General features: G+C 37.9%; 1 non-coding gene across 1 annotated transcript; it reads right to left on the bottom strand.

Moving 5' to 3' along the window:
- Positions 1-15679: 15679 nt before the first annotated feature.
- On the bottom strand, positions 15680-15787 carry LOC130938602 (small nucleolar RNA R71). The gene has a single exon (XR_009069761.1). It is a non-coding gene; the product is annotated as a small nucleolar RNA R71 (small nucleolar RNA).
- Between the last annotated feature and the right edge of the window lie 2736 nt (positions 15788-18523).

Genomic DNA, 18523 nt, shown 5'->3' with positions numbered 1-18523 from the left:
CTCATAAATGCCGCCATCCATCTAGCTTATACCACGAAGATTCTGTTGGGGAATCTAAGAGATACACATTCAAGCTTGTGTTGCATGTAGAACGAAAGTGGTTGTCAATCACGCGCGTTCATCAGTGAGAATGATAATGAGGGTTATTTAACTCATCACATTCATCATGTTCTTGGGTATGAATGAATATCTTGGAATAAGAATAAAAGATGAATTGAATAAAAGAAAATAGAACTTCATTAATCTTTGAGGTACAGCAGAGCTCCACACCCTTAATCTATGGTGTGCAGAAACTCCACCGTTGAAAATACATAAGCAAAAGGTCCAGGCATGGCCGAATGGCCAGCCCCCTAAAACGTGATCACAGGATAGAAAATACAATCCAGGATGTCTAATACAATAGTAAAAGGGTCCTATATATACTAGACTAGCTACTAGGGTTTACATGAGTAAGTAATTGATGCATAAATTCACTTCCGGGGCCCACTTGGTGTGTACTTGGGCTGAGCTTGATCAATCCACGAGCTAAGGCATTTCTTGGCGTTGAACTTTGAGTTATGACGTGTTTTGGGCGTTCAACTCCGGATCATGACGTTTTTCTGGCGTTTTACTCCAGACAGCAGCATGAACTTGGCGTTTAACGCCAAGTTACGTCGTCAATCTTCGAATAAAGCATGGACTATTATATATTGCTGGAAAGCCCTGGATGTCTACTTTCCAACGCCGTTGAGAGCGCGCCAATTGGAGTTCTGTAGCTCCAGAAAATCTATTTCGAGTGCAGGGAGGTCAGAATCCAACAGCATCAGCAGTCCTTTTGTCAGCCTTTTTCAGAGTTTTGCTCAAATCCCTCAATTTCAGTCAGAATTTACCTGAAATCACAGAAAAACACACAAACTCATAGTAAAGTCCAGAAATGTGAATTTAACATAAAAACTAATGAAAACATCCCTAAAAGTAGCTTAAACTTATTAAAAACTATGTAAAAACTATGCCAAAAAGCGTATAAATTATCCGCTCATCACAATGTCAAAAGATCCTATTAATAGTGAACTAGTAACCTAGGGTATACAGGAATGAGTAAATGACGTAAAAATCCACTTCTGGGTCCACTTAGTGTGTGCTTGGGCTGAGCATTGAAGCTTTCATGTGTAGAGACTTTTTCTGGAGTTAAACGCCAGCTTTTATGCCAGTTTGGGCGTTTAACTCCAATTTTTATGCCAGTTCCAGCGTTAAACGCTGGGAATTCTGATGCTGATTTGCAACGCCGGTTTGGGCCATCAAATCGCGGGCAAAGTATGAACTATTATACATTGCTGGAAAGCCCAGGATGTCTACTTTCCAACTCCATTGAGATCGCGTCAATTGGGCTTCTGTAGCTCCAGAGAATCTATTTCGAGAGCAGGGAGGTCAGAATCCAACAGCATATGCAGTCCTTTTCAGCCTCTGAATCAGATTTTTGCTCAGGACCCTCAATTTCAGCCAGAAAATACCTGAAATCACAGAAAAATACACAAACTCATAGTAAAGTCCAGAAAAGTGAATTTTAACTAAAAACTAATAAAAATACAATAAAAAATAATTAAAACATACTAAAAACATACTAAAAACAATGCCAAAAAGCGTATAAATTATCCGCTCATCAACAAGCCCAATGCGAAAAACAATAAATGTCCCTTATTTGGATCTTTCATTGGCTTAGGATAGTGAGAGTGCTCATCATCTAAGTTTGGGAGAGTTGGGAACATTGGTTAGGATGAAAGTTTATTTTTGTATTCTTTGTCAAAATTTTGGGAAATTGGGTACATACTCATGCATTGAATGTAAAACCATATGCATTGATACTTTTGTATATACTTTATTGTAAAAAGAAAAAAATAATAATAAATAATACAAAATAAAGAAAAAATATATATATCAAAAGAAAAAAATAGAAAAAAAAGACAAACAATAAAATGGGACAAAATGCCCAAAGTAAAGCTCAATAAAAATCAATGCATATGTGTGGTGACCAAAAATAGAATGCACGAGTGTATGAAAAAGTGAAGAATGGGTAGTTAGGTTAGCTTTGAATTGTATAGGGCGTTATATAGGTTAGGTGGGAAGCTTAGGTTAATCAAAGATTCAAATTCTAGTCCACTTGACTATATGCATCCTTACCTTGACCCTAGCCCCATTACAACCTATGAGAAATACCTCATGATATTTATACGCATGCATGAAATAATTGTTGATTGTTAGATGAAAAACAAATCTTGGAAAGCATGACTAGGGGAGGATTGAATGAATCAACCCCATACATTGAGTGACTAAAGCGGATACACATCCGGTGAGGGTTCGATCGCTCAATTGCATGTTTCCACCCATGATCATCTATTCTTGCAAGTTTGTAAAATATTTCAATAATTCAATGCAATTGTGGGTTTGATTTGAATGCTATGACTTTAGCCCTTGTGGACGCACACGTTAGTGCGGACGCACACGTTTGTGCGTTCGCACAGGTGTTCGCACATGATTTCATTAAAAAAGCACGTGCCTCACGATTTGAGGGCTTTGGAGGCCCATTTCTGAAGTCTCTTAGCTCATATTGAAGAGGGAAGGAAGGACACAACATAGCATATCATTAGGATAGTTTTAGGAGTAGTAGTAGAGGTTTTTAGTTTTAGTTTTCTCTAAGGTTTTCATCATATCTACTAGGGTTTCTATTAGGGTTTTACATTCAAGTGCCATTTCCATTTTTGATCTTGGATTTTGCTAATCTCATTGTAAGTATATTCTTTTTATTACTCTTTATAGTTACATTGTCATTACTCTTTCTTCTATTTCAAGTTATAGTTCAATTTCACTTCTCCTTTGCAATTTCAATTTCTTGTTGATGAATTTGATGCTTGATATTTTTTCTATGCTTTCTTATGTTATTCTTGTTGATTGAGATCAATTGTTGCTTCTGGTTCCATGTCTTTTCTCATTTTTCTCATGTTTAAGCTTTTTGCCCACCAAGTGTTTGACAAAATGTCAAACATGATTTTAGGCTAAATTTTTGTCTCTTGGCTTGGGTAAAGTGAGCCATTGGGTTCCTAGAGTTAGAATGTCCAACATTTAGTGTCAATTCTTTGATTGTTAATTGTTCTTGTTCCCACTAACGCTAAGTTGTTGCTAAGGCAATTAGCAAGCAATTTAGGATTTGTGGGTTAAGAACACTTATGCTCATTTAACTTACCTTACGATGTGAGGGTTGATCAAGTGAGACTAATCCATCATAATTGTCATAGTTGTGGTTCCAACAGGGAAAGGACCTTTAGCTCACTCCAAGCCAAGACCCCTTTTTATGCCTTCAATCTTTCATACATTGCTATGCTAATTTCTTTCATACTTTACTTGTTTATATTACACAGTCAGTTTTTTAATTTCTTATTTAGTTCAATCATTACAATTTTGCATGTTCTTTTATTGCTTTATATGATCATTTCTTCATTGACAACCCCTTGATTCCTACAACTGGAATTTGCACACTCTTTGCCATTAAGTGATTCCTTGGGAGACGACCTGGGAGTCAAATACTCTCGGTTTTTAATTGGTTTTGAATTGTGACACATCTTGTGAATTTCCAATTTGATCAGTGACCGATTGTTGGGTTTGGTCTATGCTTGCAATGTTAATCCTTTTTTAGTGTGAAAAATCCAAACCTATGCAATTGGGCGCACACGCATCAAATTTTGGCGCCGTTGCTAGGGACTTCACTTTAAGTGCAATGAGTGCCATGATTTTGGTTGTGTAAATATGTGAATAGTGTGAATAGTTGATTTTTGGTTTGCTACTGGCATTATTGTAGATACTATTTTCCTCTCTGGCTAGTCTTAGTAGTTGTAGATTGTTAAATTAGTTCTTGTCTACTTGCCCACTTTAATTTTGCTTTTCATAATTGCATGCTTTCGTTGCCTCCTCGGTTGAATGACACGGTCGCTTCCAGACCCGAGCTTGGCCACTTTTGATCCAAAAATTGAAAGAACTTTAACTCATATAAGACAAGCTCGGCGTTGGCTAGCTTTCGTGCATAGTGAATCGGGCTTCCTTGAGGATCACTCCCATTCACTATCACTACCAATCCGTGACCATCATTCTCCAATCAACAAGGAGACTCTCTATTCATCTGTAGGGAGTACTAAATTATCTTTTAGTGACTCAGGTGACACTGTCATGGCGGACCTACCTCGAAGGATCACCTTGAAGGAAGCCGGAGCTCCCGATCTTAACCTACAACCACTTCAAATTCTGTATCTGGCCTTGGATCCGAATTTTGAGCTTAAGTACGGCACAATTAACTTGCTCCCCAAATACAATGGACTACCTTGGGAAGATTCTCTAAAGCACCTTAAAGATTTCCAAGTTGCATGTGCAACTGCGAGAAGGCATGGCGCGGATGAAGCCGCGGTGTTGGTCTTCGCTTTCCCTTTCCCTTATGAGAAAGCACAATTTTCAAAAGTTGTTCTAATCCGACAGCCATGACCACACACCCGACGTGCATGATTACAAGCCCGGCGTATAAGTTCTCAACCCTGACCTCTTCCCACTCAAGTCGTCATAACTTGAGCTATAGAGATCCAAATGAGGCGGTTCCAGTTGCGTTAAAAAGCTAACATCCAAAGCTTCAAAATAATATGTACATGTTTATAAGTTTGAGTCACGCACCACCAAAATCAATTGGACATGTAAAATAGCACTACAAACATCTCCGAATGTATGCCCGACGGACAGGACCCACACTCAGCGGCCCCTCCTTGCTCCCACGCACGCCCAACTAACTAGCCCCCATGCCTGGCGGGCTGCTCGTTGCTCCCATGCACGACCGACAGACATGTTCTCCACTCCTGGTGTATATATCCTCTGAAGGTGTATTTTGGTCTTACGCCCAAATTTCTCTATGCAAGCCTGATGTTGCAAGAAGTCTAACTCCCAGGATGCAAGATTATTAATGCCCAATCTCAATTACACACATCATTAGAAGCCTTAATCTCATCCAAAAGATTCAAGATTCTAGAAGATTAGTTATTAATTTTTTCTAGACACATAAAAGATTTGGTTGCTAGGATTTGTATCTAAATTAGATTTGAATTATTGTTTTGATTTGAAATAAAAACAACTAGTTAGTTATCTTATCTTTCTTACCAAGAAATAAGATTAAAATTAGTTTTGAATTTAAATTCTTGAATTAGGATATAAATAAGTGAACAAAGTTCACAAATAGCACAATCAATGAGGAGTATCTTCGAATCCAAATCTAGACATTCCGTTCCTCAGCATAGTTTTCTTCTTATTTTTCTTTCATTCCATGTGTAACTAATGCTCTGTCAAAGGGTTATGAGCTCTGTTTATGTTTTCTATGTGTTATTAATCTACATTTATTTTATTTTGAAGTTTTGCATTGATCTATTTCATGATTAAGTTATTCATTCTTCATTCGGATTAGTGGTATTGGAAGGTAGGCTAATCTCTTTTGAATTCTTTTATTATAATTGAAAAATTTGATATTTGAATTATAGCTTGGAAACTCTTTTACACGACTCTTTGAATTCGGCTAGGAATAATCGTTCAATTAGTGTGCGACACATACATAATTTTCAATCACTCTAATTTTGAATAAGTGACACATAATTATGATTTGAACAACTTTTGAAAATTGTATTTTTCTTCTAAGATTTAACTGGATAGGACTAGCTTGAATACATGACATATAATTCGACCAAAAAACTACTTTTAAATTTTATTTCAATCTAAATCAGTTTTCATGCTTAACCTCTTTGATTAACTAATTGATGACTAATTAATTATTGAGAAATTGAGGAATCAAGGAATTGGAAATCAGTTACTAAAGATTTGCCATGAAAGATCTTTGCATAATTCACGATAAGTAAACAAGGTTTGATTTCTCTAAGATTATAAACATCTTCGAAGCCCTTGACTTGCACCATCACTGTCTTCTCTCAAATTAACATTTAAGTTCTCTGTCCATAAGCATTCAAGCATTCAAGTTCTAAATCTCTCATCAAGATTCAATCTTGCCCTTTTCAATTCAGGCTCTTTTAATATAATTAGGTATTTAATCTAATATTTGCTTGTTCAATCTTTAATCCTTATGGGAATGATATCCATTCACCGTGGTATTATTTGAGTGATCCAGTGCACTTGCCAGTATCCGTGAGCTTAATTTTTTGCTCATCAATTTTTTGGCACCATTGCCCGAGATTAATTGAGACTGATAACATCCATCTGGTTAAATCTTAACTTAGATCTTGTTTACTTCTTTTTTTATTTCATGTTTAGTTTCTTTATTTTCTTTAGTTTCTTTATTTTATTTTAATTCTACCATGCGTTCTTTTCTTTTTATTTCCTTTATGTTTTCTTTTCTTCTCTTTTACATTCTTTTCTTACATTGTTTTAATTCTTTACCCTATCAAAAATTTTTATTTCTTCTCTTTTTTCCATAAGATGTTTTTAATCTTCTCTTGTTTGTGTATACAAGGAACGATGAAGCTAGATGTTGTAGAGAAAATTCTAACAAATAATGAACATATGATGCAACAACTTTCTTTCCTCACAAAACAAGTGGAACAAACATATTGTAAGCACTTGAGATACTCCTCCAATTACTCATCTCCCCCTGAATGGAGGAATTACCCAAATTCTAATTGGGAGAGTCAATATCAAATTCTCAAAGACTATCACCACATGAACGTACATACTGTGGAAAAAATGGATCAAATTATTGCAAAGATGTCTCAACAAGCTCTTAAGAGTAAGATGGAAAAATTGTCTCAATCCATTGCCCAGCTTATTCAACAAATCTAAGATTTCATGCAAAAAACAAAAACAAACTTTAAAAACTGAGAACTCTCGATCAGAAATTTAGAGATGCAAGTCGGGCATGGTACTAAGCAACTAGTAGAAAGGCAAAATCCCACGGAAAAATGTGAGGCAATTAATATAAGGGGTCCATGTTTCAATAAAATAGAAGAAATCATAGAGTGCAATTTTGGTAATCCATTAAGCCAAAAAGTGCGCAATAAAATGGCTCTAACTAATTTGCCCCAACAAACCAAGGAGGAAAAAGAAAAGAAGCCAACAGACACTTGTTCAACAGAGAACACATTCTCAAGCAATCTAAAGGGAATAAGCCCCACCATGTGCGTGTACAAAATCTGACTAGAAGAAAATTCTAAACTTGTAGTGTAAACCCAAAGAAGGCTTAATCCAATGAAAGAAGTTATTTACAAAGAGGTAATCAAATTGTGGAAAGAAATCCAATCAGTGAGTATCTATTCCTTTTTTTTCATTAAAATCTTTTCTTTTAATTAATTGGAAAAAAAATCTATAACTTTTATGTTCTAATAAAACATTCCAAATTTGCATTCTTCTTTCATGTTTCTTTTTTAGTTCACATTGTGTTTCAAAGTTTTTCAAAATTTATTTCTAATTTCAACTTAATAAAACATTTTCTTTAAAAAAAATCATCACAAGCATTTTCTTCAAAACAATTTTAAACGATTGTTTTCTGTTCTTACTTTTTAAACTTCAAAAAAATGGGGGAGGAGGACATTGAGGGAGCCAAGGATTTATACCAGTCTGGAAGTTCACAAAAAGATTTAATTAATAGTATAGTCAAAACCGATAATCGATCTTCGGATCAAATTTTGAAAGATTGGTTGTCACAAAGTTCAACTCTAATGAAAGTTTAACCGAAGTATTCAAACCTCGGGTCGTCTCACAAGGAATGGGCAAACATGTGCATTAACATTGGTTAGAAATCTGGGGTTGGAAGTCATCATCACAAATTTAAACTACTAAACTTATCATGCAAGGAACCTTAAAATACAAGAAACTAAATCAAGTAACTAAATCAATAGAATATATAATCTACTTCTACTCTAGAATTAAGCAATTAGCTAAAAAGAGAACTAAACAAGTGAGATTTTTGGTTTTCAAATATGAATAATAAAAGGAACACTTGGCTAAGCATAGGAATTGGTGTCACCATCCTTGTCTACAACCATAATTTGCCAATTATGAGGAACCAAACTCACTAAGTCTACCTCCAAGAGCTTTAAGTACGTAATATCTACTCCTAAGCTTGAGGTACGTCAAGTGGCTTGATCAATCTCAACCCATAAGTTCCAACCAATCTACTAATTGAATTAGTAGTGGGTTAGTGTCAATGGGTGTCAACTTGACCACTAAGGGTTCTCCAATCAACAATCCAATGAGACCCAATGACTCAAGATCACCCAATTCTCATAGCTTAAGCCAAGAGTAAAGAGAACTACTCCATAATGAAAGGAAACATTTCATCAAACACATGTGATGCACTAACAAAAGACATATTCAAAATTGCAAATAGATTGGAAATTATAAGGACCGCTAACAATTATCAATAAAGAACAACTCAAATAACACTAATGATAATGGAAAACATCAATGTATTCATAGAATTCAAGATCCACAATATTCATAAAGTGAGTAGAAAATTGGAAAATAATAAGCTAACATAAACTCAACACAAGATCTAAACAAAATTATACTAGAGAATTTAAATTAAGTAATCATAACTAGCAATTAACAAAACGCAATTTAGAAATTCAGCAATGGGAGATCAAATCAAACTAGATCTAGAGAGGAACAAGAATTTCTCTCTCTAGAAGAACAAGAACAAAAAAATTAGCCAAAATTGTGTCTAACTGTGTAATGAATGATCCCCCCTTTCCCCCTACAACTCCTGGGTCTTTTCCATTCGGAGTCAGCTTGGAATTGGGCCTGGGGAGTCTTAGAAATTGCCAGCCACGATTTCATTAATGAGGTCACGTGCTGAGCACCCCGCGTATGCGTCAGTCACGCGTGCGTGTCGATGAGCTTCCCAATCCACGCGTATGCGTAAGGCGTGCGCACGTGTCAGTGGGGTTTTACCAATGCAAGCGGATACGTTGACTTAGCGCGCCAATTCCCAGCAGTCTGCATTCACGCGTATACATAAGGAACGCGTACGCATCGCTGCTTAAGCTCTAAAGCTTCAATTTCATGTTCCTTTCACTTGTGCATGCTCCTTTCCATCTTCTAGACCAATCTTGCCCTGTAAACTTTGAAATCTTTCAACAAATGCATCACGGCATCGAATGGTAATAGAAGAGATTAAAATATAGCAATTTTAGGGTCAAGTAAGCATGTTTCAATCATGAGGCAAAATAAGGAAGGAAACACAAAACCATGCATTTTATGTGGACAAGTGCAGAAAGTATTGACAAAATCCCCTAAAATCAACACAAGATGAACCACAAAATTGGAGTTTATCAAACCTCTCCACACTTAAACCAAGCATGTCCTATTGCTAAAAAAAATAAAAAGACCAAAGGACATAGGAGAAAGAGGTTTATGAAATGCAACTAATGCAAATGCATCTATCTACTTAGTCAAGGGTGAATCTATCCTCCAAGAACATATATGAACATATAGGGCTAAGGTGACATGGTAGTTCATGAATCCTACCAATTTAAACATCAAAATGAGGTGCATATAACTTGCGAGATGAATGCTTGTGAAAGCCGGGAACAAGAAGTTGAGCATCGAACCCTCACCGGAAGTGTATCCGCTCTATTCGCTCAAGTGTATAGGGTTCGTCACTCAATCCCCCCTAATCATGCTTTCTATGATTTGTCTTTTATCTAACAATCAAAAATTATTTAATGCATGCATACATTCATCATGAGGTCTTATTTTCGGTTGTAATGGGGCTAGGGTAAGGGTAAGGATGCATGTATGGCCAAGTGAGCTTAAAATTCGTATCTTTGATTAGCTTAGACTATCACCTAACACATACAACAACCTATGCAATTCTAATACACAACCTAGCTACCCATTTACTCACTTTTTCACATGCTCATGCATTTTTCTTTAGTTCACAACCCATATGCGTTGGTTATCATTGGCTTCGCCTTGGGGCAATTTGTCCCCTTTTTTATTGCTTCTTTTTCTATGTTTTTGTTTCTTTTATTTTTTATTTCTTTTTATTTACATTCTTTTTTTTTATTTGCTTGTCCCTCTTTTTTTGGGGATTTTATGTACAGAGGTGCCAATGCATATGGTTCAATCATTCAATACATGAGTATGTTCCCAATTCCCAGAATTTTCCATTACAATTACAAAAACATACCTTTACATCTACCCAAGTGGTGCACGAAAATTACAATCACACTTTGTAATTCCGCACAACTAACCAAAAAGTGCACTGGGTCGTCCAAGTAATACTTTACGTGAGTAAGGGTCGATCCCACGGAGATTGCTGGCTTGAAGCAAGCTATGGTTATCTTATTATTCTTAGTCAGGATATCAATAGTGGTTCTTAGTTTTTAATTTCGAAAAGTAAAAGAGCATGAAATGAATACTTTTTATGCAGTAATAGAGAATGGGTTGGAGTTTTGGAGATGCTCTTTCTTCTGAATCTCTGCTTTCCTACTGCTTTCTTCTTCACGCACGCAAGGCTTCTTCCATGGCAAGCTGTATGTTGGTGGATCACCGTTGTCAATGGCTACCGTCCGTCCTCTCAGTGAAAATGGTCCATGTACATGGCTAATCATCTGTCGGTTCTCACTTGTGTTGGAATAGGATCCAGTGATCCTTTTGCGTTTGTCACTACGCCCAACACTCATGAGTTTAAAGCTCGTCACAGTCATCCCTTTTCCAGATCCTACTCAGAATACCACAAACAAGGTTTAGGCTTTCCAAATCTCAGTAATGCTGCCAATTGATTCTAGCTTATACCACGAAGACTCTGGTCTCACGGATTGAACGCTCTGTTGTAAGGAGAGGCAGTCAAACTCATAAACCAGGAATCCAAGAGATATACAATCAATCTAAGGTAGAACGGGAGTGGTTGTCAGGCACGCGTTCATAGTTTGAGAATGGTGATGAGTGTCACAGATCATCACATTCATCATGTTGAAGTGCGAATGAGTATCTTAGAATAGAAACAAGCGAGATTGAATAGAAAATAGAAATAATTGCATTAATTCATCGAGACACAGTAGAGCTCCTCACCCCCAACCATGTGGTTTAGAGACTCATGCCATCAAAGATACAAATTCAGATGTAAAATACCCTAAGGTACAAAATAAGTCTCTAAAAGTAGTTTTTATACTCAACTAGTAACCTAGGTTTTCAGAAAATGAGTAAACTAAGATAGATAGTGCAGAAATCCACTTTTGGGGCCCACTTGGTGTGTGTTGGGGTTGAGCATTGAAGCTTTCACGTGTAGAAGCCTTCTTTGGAGTTAAACACCAGTTTGTAACTTGTTTCTGGCATTTGACTCTAGCTTGCAACTTGTTTCTGGCGTTTAACGCCAGAATAGGGCAGAAAGCTGGCGTTAAATGCCAGTTTGCATCGTCTAAACTCGGGCAAAGTATGGAACTATTATATATAGCTGAAAAGCCCTGGATGTCTACTTTCCAAAGCAGTTAAGAGCACGCCATTTGGACTTTTGTAGCTCCAAAAAGTCTATTTCGAGTGCAGGGAGGTCAGAATCCAACAGCATCTGCAGTCCTTTTTCAGCCTCTAAATAAGATTTTTGCTTAGGTCCCTCAATTTCAGCCAGAAAATACTTGAAATCACAAAAAAGCACACAAACTCATAGTAAAGTCTAGAAATGTGATTTTTGCATAAAAACTAACAAAAATATACTAAAAAGTAGCTAGATCCTACTAAAAACTATATGAAAACATCCCCCAAAAAGCATATAAAATATTTGCTCATCACAACACCAAACTTAAACTGTTGCTTGTCCCCAAGCAACTAGATAAATGAAATAGGATAGAAAGAAAATCAAGAGGCAATTTCAGAGTTTTATATGAAGCTCAAATTCTAATTAGATAAGCGGGACTAGTAGCTTTTTGCTTCCATTTATTTCCATATCCCTGCTTACCTTCTAGAATAACAAGGTACTTATACAAAATTAAATAAAAAACCTTCTGATCTACTTGACTAAGACCTACAAGATAACCATAGCTTGTCTCAAACCACAATCCTCGTGGGATCGACCCTGACTGACTCAGGTATTACTTGGACGACCCAGTGCACTTGCTGGTATAGCTGTACGAGAGTGGGAGGATTCGTGCACCAATTTTTTGGTGCCGTTGCCGGAGATTGTTGAGTTTGGACAAAATGAAGGATTGTCTTGCTCCCTAGATCAGGTATTGTCTTAGATTTTTGCAAGAGTATAACTTTCCTTTTTAGTTTGAGTCTTTTATTTTTATTTTCTTTTTCTCTTATTTTTCGAAAAAGTTAAAAACTTTTTTCAAAGAAATATTTTTATTTTCTTTGTTTGATATTTGTTCTTGGTCTGAGTCATACTTGTTTTCTATTTTTCAATTAAAAAAAAATCTTTCAAAAATATTTTCCTTTTGGCATTAATCTTAATCTTTCTATTCGAGTCTTTTTTTTATGTTCTTGGTAAATTTTTGTGTCCTTTGAATCTTTGTATTTATTAATTACAACAATTTTTGATCTTTTGGTACCATTCTTTTAAAAAATTTTTGAAAAAAAATTTCTTTTTCTTTGATTAAATCTTATTTTAATTTTAAGTTTGCTGTTTGATGCCAGGGCATCTTGGCCAGTTTCACTAATCTTTTCTTTACTATTTTAGGGTAGTTTCATGCATTTTTTTACTAAATAAGCAAGTTTTGGATAAAAATACACTTACATCTTGATTCAAGTAAACATTGTAAACTTTACATGATTTCATGAGAATTATGCAGGAATTGAATGATAAAATGGATAATGCATGATCTCATGACTTGGAACAGAGCTTTGATGCACTTTATTTGCATGATTTTAGGACAAAGGAAGCAAGGAAGAGCCACGTTAGCAGCCATGTTAGTCTAATTAACGTGACCACTAATGTGGAATGGGAGTAAGTTTGTAGCGTTAATGGAAAAAGTGATCGCCAATAACGCCTTCAAAAGCCATCATAGCCCACGTTAGTTGCATTAACGTGGGAGCTAACGAGGAAAGGAAAGGGGAGCTGTAACGTTAGTGGTAAAGGTAACCACCACTTAGCCACGTTAAGAGTCACGTTAATCCAATTAATGTGAACTCTAACATGGAAGGAGGAAGAAATTGCCAACGTTATTAGTGACACTCACCTTTGTCACTAACGTTGGACTAAGCCAATATTGCCTACGTTAGTGGTCACGTTAAGACAATTAATGTGAAGGGCAACGTGGAGCAAGGAATGATAGGCCAACGTTATTGACACTCACATTTGTCACTAATGTTGGAGATGGCAATTACCACCACGTTAGTGGTCACGTTAATGCCATCAACGTGAAGCACTAACTTGGGGAGAAGGGGGTGTTTTGAAGCGTTAGTGACAAAGGTGAGTGTCACTAACGCCCTCGAAGCTTGGGCATGCCCACGTTAAGGGCCACGTTAGTTACACTAACTTGGATCACTAATGTGGGGAAGAGAAGCAAGGAGCAACGTTATTGGTAAAGGTGAACGCCAATAATGTTTGCGAAGGACTAAGAGGCAACATTATTGGTAAAGGTGAATGCCAATAACGTTTGCAAAGGACTAAGAGGCAATGTTAGTGGTCACGTTAGTGCCACTAACGTTGAAGTTAACGTGGATCAATTTGGTTTGGAGCGTTAGTGAAAAAGGTTATCGTCACTAACGTTCTCGAACCCACATTTTCACTTAACGTTAACACCACTAACGTCCTAACTAACGTCCACCCATGCCTGACTCACAATTTTTCTACAAGCAAAGCTGAGCCCACTGAAGATTGTAACTGCTTCAACTCAAGATCAATGGCCCATATCCAAGACTTGAAGAGCTGGCTAGAAGATCAAGAAGAGTAGTATATATAGGAGTAGTTTTGAACTAGAAAGGAGCTTGGCATTTTGGAGAACTACACTCTGTATATTTACTTTTCCTGCAATTTCTAGTTTACTTTAGAATGTACTCTTCTCTATCATTTTCCATTTCCAGAGCTATGAACAACTAAACCCCTTTTCATTGGGTTAGGGAGCTTTGTTGTAACTTGATGGATCAATTATAGTTTTCATTCTTCTTCTTCTTTCTTTTCTCTTGATTTACTAGAAAGCTTTCGATCTTAAATCAATTGGTTAGTTATTTTGGAAAAGAAACTCTCCATAATTGGATCTCTCTGAGCCTTGGAAAAGGGATGAGGAGATCATGCTAGAAATACTTTCTCATGTTGGACCAAATTGGGGTTTGGACGGATATAGTGACATATAATCCTCCCAACACTTTGATTTGGAAATACATGTGGTATAATCAGTGATCATATATCATCTCTTCCCATGAGCAATTAAATCAAGGAATTGGGTAATTGTTCAAGCTTAGAGAGATTGGGTTGCCAAGGAATTGGGATCCAATCACCTAAGATTGCCAAGGAGATCAATGAATGCATTGATTGAGGAAGAGATGAGAATGAACTTGATTTGGAGAATGCAACATCTCCTAAGCCCAATGAATACCCCATTTCTGATCTTACCTATTCTCTTTACTTTTTGCCATTTATTTTTATGTTCATCTCCCCAAATCCCCATTTAAGATTTTGCAATTTACTTTCTGCAATTTACTTTCCCGCCATTTAATTTTCTGCAATTCTCAACTCAATTTCTGCTTAGCTCAACTAGATCATTCCTCCAATTAAAGTTGCTTGACCAATCAATCCCTGTGGGATTCGACCTCACTCTATTGTGAGTTTTTACTTGATGACAATTCGGTATACTTGCCGAAGGAAAATTTGTTGAGAGACAAGTTTTCGTGCATCAAGTTTACGGCGCCGTTGCCGGGGATTGATTTTGTATCGACAATGATTAAGTTGGAAGATCACTAGATTGAGCATTTTTATTTTGCTTGTTTATTTTATCTAGTCATTTACCTTCAGTTTCAGTTATTTTCTTTCCTTCTCCCCTCTCCACTCTTTGTTTTCTTTTTTTTGTTGTTATTTACAATTTTGTTCACTAATCCACTAACTGTTTGATAATTTGCACCACTCACACTAACAGCCACTCTAACAAGAATAATTTCTTCATTTTCTTTCTTGCTGTGTTCTTTGTTAGTCGTATGACAGCGAGAAGAAGCAGAGCTTTAAGTTCCTTTGATTTTGAACCTGAGATGACCTTCCTTAGAAAAAAGAGGGAAGCAAGAGGGAAAAGAGTTATTGGTGCTGAGGAAGAGGAGGAGTACTTTGAAACAAACATGGAGGAGAAACTGGAAAACAACCCTGAAGGAGAAGCTCACAACCATGCCTGAGAACCCCCTGTGAATCATGATGGGCCAGAAAGAAGGGTTCTAGGCTCGTACATCAATCCAAACCCAGGAAATTGCGGAAGTAGCATCCAAAAGCCAACCATACGTTGCCAATAACTTTGAATTAAAATCCTAGCTTATCACCCTTGTTCAGAACAACTGTTCATTTGGAGGAAGCGCCCAAGAAGACCCCAATCAACATCTAACCACCTTCTTAAGAATATGTGACACTGTGAAGTCTAATGGTGTTCATCCTGATGCCTATAGACTACTTTTGTTCCCCTTTTCACTCAAGGACAAAGCATCTAAATGGCTGGAATCTTTCCCGAATGGGAGGTTAACAAATTAGGAAGATGTGGTAAATAAATTCTTAGCGAGATGAGGTACAAACCTTCAGACAACAAGATGGTGAAACTCTCTATGAGGCATGGGAGATGTTTAAGGACTTAACAAGAAGGTGCCCACCAGACATGTTCAACGAATGGGTTCAACTGCACATTTTCTATGAAAGTCTTTCTTACGAATCAAAGAAGGCCGTAGACCATTCATCAGGGGGTCTCTAAACAAGAAGAAAACCATTTAAGAAGCCATAGATGTCATTGAGACCGTAGGTGAGAATGACTACTTCTATGCTTCTGAAAGGAGTAACACTCGAGGAGTGATGGAGCTGAACCATATGGATGCACTGCTGGCTCAAAATAAGATGTTCACCAAGCAGTTAGCTGATCTTACCAAGAAGATGGAAGAGAACCAAGTTGCAGCAGTCACCACTTCATCACCAGCTCAAGAAAGAGTGAATACAGGAGAAGAAGGCGACTGGGAACAAGCCAACTATGTTGGGAACTCACCCAGGCAGACCTATGATCCATACTCCAAAACTTATAATTCTGGTTGGAAGAACCACCCTAATTTTGGGTGGGAAAATCAACAAGACCAAGGCCAAGACCAGAGACGCCACAACCACAATCCCAACAACAATGCAACCTACCAACACTCAACACAGAGACCATACCAACACCCACCTAACCACCCTTCTCAACATCCATATTAAAACCAACATGACCACTCTCAACCTCCTAACCTCAACCCACCATCACCACCCGAAGATAGACTCTCTAGAATTGAGACTCTACTTGAAGGTATATGTAAGGAAGTCCAAAACAACAAAGTGTTCAAGGATGAAGTGCGAGCCAATATCAAAAACCAGGGAGACACCATCAAGAGGCTGGAGTCCCAAGTGGGATATCTATCTCAACAGATTCCCAAGCCTACTGATAGTTTCCCAAGTGACACAGAGAAGAACCCAAGAGGAGAAACAAAGAAAGTAAGATGGGAAGAATGCAAGATGATCACTATAAGTGATTAGAGGAGTGTGGAAGAAGTAAACACACAAACAGAACACTTTCAAGATAATCCAAAGGAAAAGCATGAAAAGAGAAATCAAGCACCCAATCGCACACATAGGAAGGAGCTAAAAAAAGAGGAGACTCTGAACCCATATGCAGCTTTTCCCCAAAGGCTCAAGGGTGGTGTAGAAAGGAGAGTGTATTCAAAGTTCCTCGATATGTTTGCATCTCTTCATGTAAACATACCGTTCATTAAGGCTCTCCAGCAGATGTCCTCATACATCAAGTACATAAAGGAGCTGCTGACCAAAAAGAGTTCACTGAAGGGTGGGCAAACAATAGTGATGAATAAGGAGTGCAGTGCTCTCATTCAAACAGAGCTACCTACAAAAAGGAAAGACCCATGGAGTTTTCACATCCCCTGTGCTATAGGAGAAACAATGATTGATAAGGGACTTTGTGACTTGGGAGCAAGCATCAACTTAATGCCTCTATCCCTTATGAAAAAGCTTTAAATCAATGAGCTAACACCTACTGATGTAATCATCAAATTGGCTGACAAAACTCAAAAACAGGCAATAGGAGTGGTTGAAAACGTGTTAGTGAAGGTTGGGAACTTCTTCCTTCCCACAGACTTTGTTATCTTGGAGATGGAAGAGAATCACATCCATCCCATCAATATGGGGAGACCATTCTTAGCCACAGCCAGGGTGCTTATAGATGTGGAGTGAGGAGAGCTAATATTGAGGATACATGATGAACAACTCACCGTCAATGTCTTCAAACCCTCACAAGAAGCAGATCAAGAAAACAAAGAATCAAGGGAAGAGCACAATAAGGCACTGATGGAAGAAACAAGCATGGAAGCACAAACAAAACACACCTGAGAATCCCTCTGGTTGACAAGCAATGTGGTCAGAAGGAACAATAGCCAAGTGTAACCCAAGAGGAGCTAGACCCACCAGAGTCATATGAGACCAGCAACAAAATCTTCCTGGAAAAAGAAACCACAAGGAGCAAGGCAACATCAAGGGAAACAAGGAAAAAGGCCCCAAGGGGATGGAGGAACAAGAAGATCCCTACAGAGGATTTCTCTCTAGGAGATGAAGTGATCTCTACCTATTTCTCCCCTATCCCACCTCATCTCCCCACCATCCCATCTCAGCTGCCTCAAGTGTACACCATCAGCGAAATTCTTTCCTTAGAACATGTGGAGCTTCTTAATAAAGCCAATGGAGACAGATTCACTGTAAGAGGGGGGAGATTTGAGGAACTACCAACCACCTTGACAAAGGCCAAACGTTAAGCTAATGACGCTAAAGAAGCGCTTCATGGGAGGTGTTCATACCCTGACCGAGCTCCCCAAACTCGGTAAGTCCATAGCAGGTCCGACCTTGTTCCAAGGCCCACGCCTGAGGTCGGACCTCGGACAAATAAGCTAAAGAAGGCCCATCAAAAGGAACGAAGCCCAAAGACCTAAAGGCCGAAACGGCCTAGGAAAGGCGGTTCCACAAAGATAGGGAAAAAACCCCCAAAAGATAAGATAAAGATAAGAATATCTTATCCAGGGAAGATCACGGCCAACTACTATAAATACACTGGAGCACCCAGGTATAACAGACATTCTATATTCTACACATATCTGCTTGGACCCGTGCTAACTTAAGCATCGGAGTGTCATTGCAGGTACCACCACCCGCCGCTCAGCGCATCAAGCTCGGGTCACGGAACCCCCATCTCGGGTCTTGCCAGAGGACCGAGCTACACGTTTCAGGTAACCCTCGGAACATTGGCGCCGTTGCCGGAGACCCTGGAAGTCATCCCTTTACCATGGCGGACGATCCTCTCAACAATGACCATGC

Source organism: Arachis stenosperma, chromosome 6, assembly GCF_014773155.1.
Source record: "Arachis stenosperma cultivar V10309 chromosome 6, arast.V10309.gnm1.PFL2, whole genome shotgun sequence".
Taxonomy (NCBI): domain Eukaryota; kingdom Viridiplantae; phylum Streptophyta; class Magnoliopsida; order Fabales; family Fabaceae; genus Arachis; species Arachis stenosperma.
The sequence above is the reverse complement of the archived record's forward strand: the minus strand, read 5'-3'. Positions and strand labels throughout refer to the sequence as shown.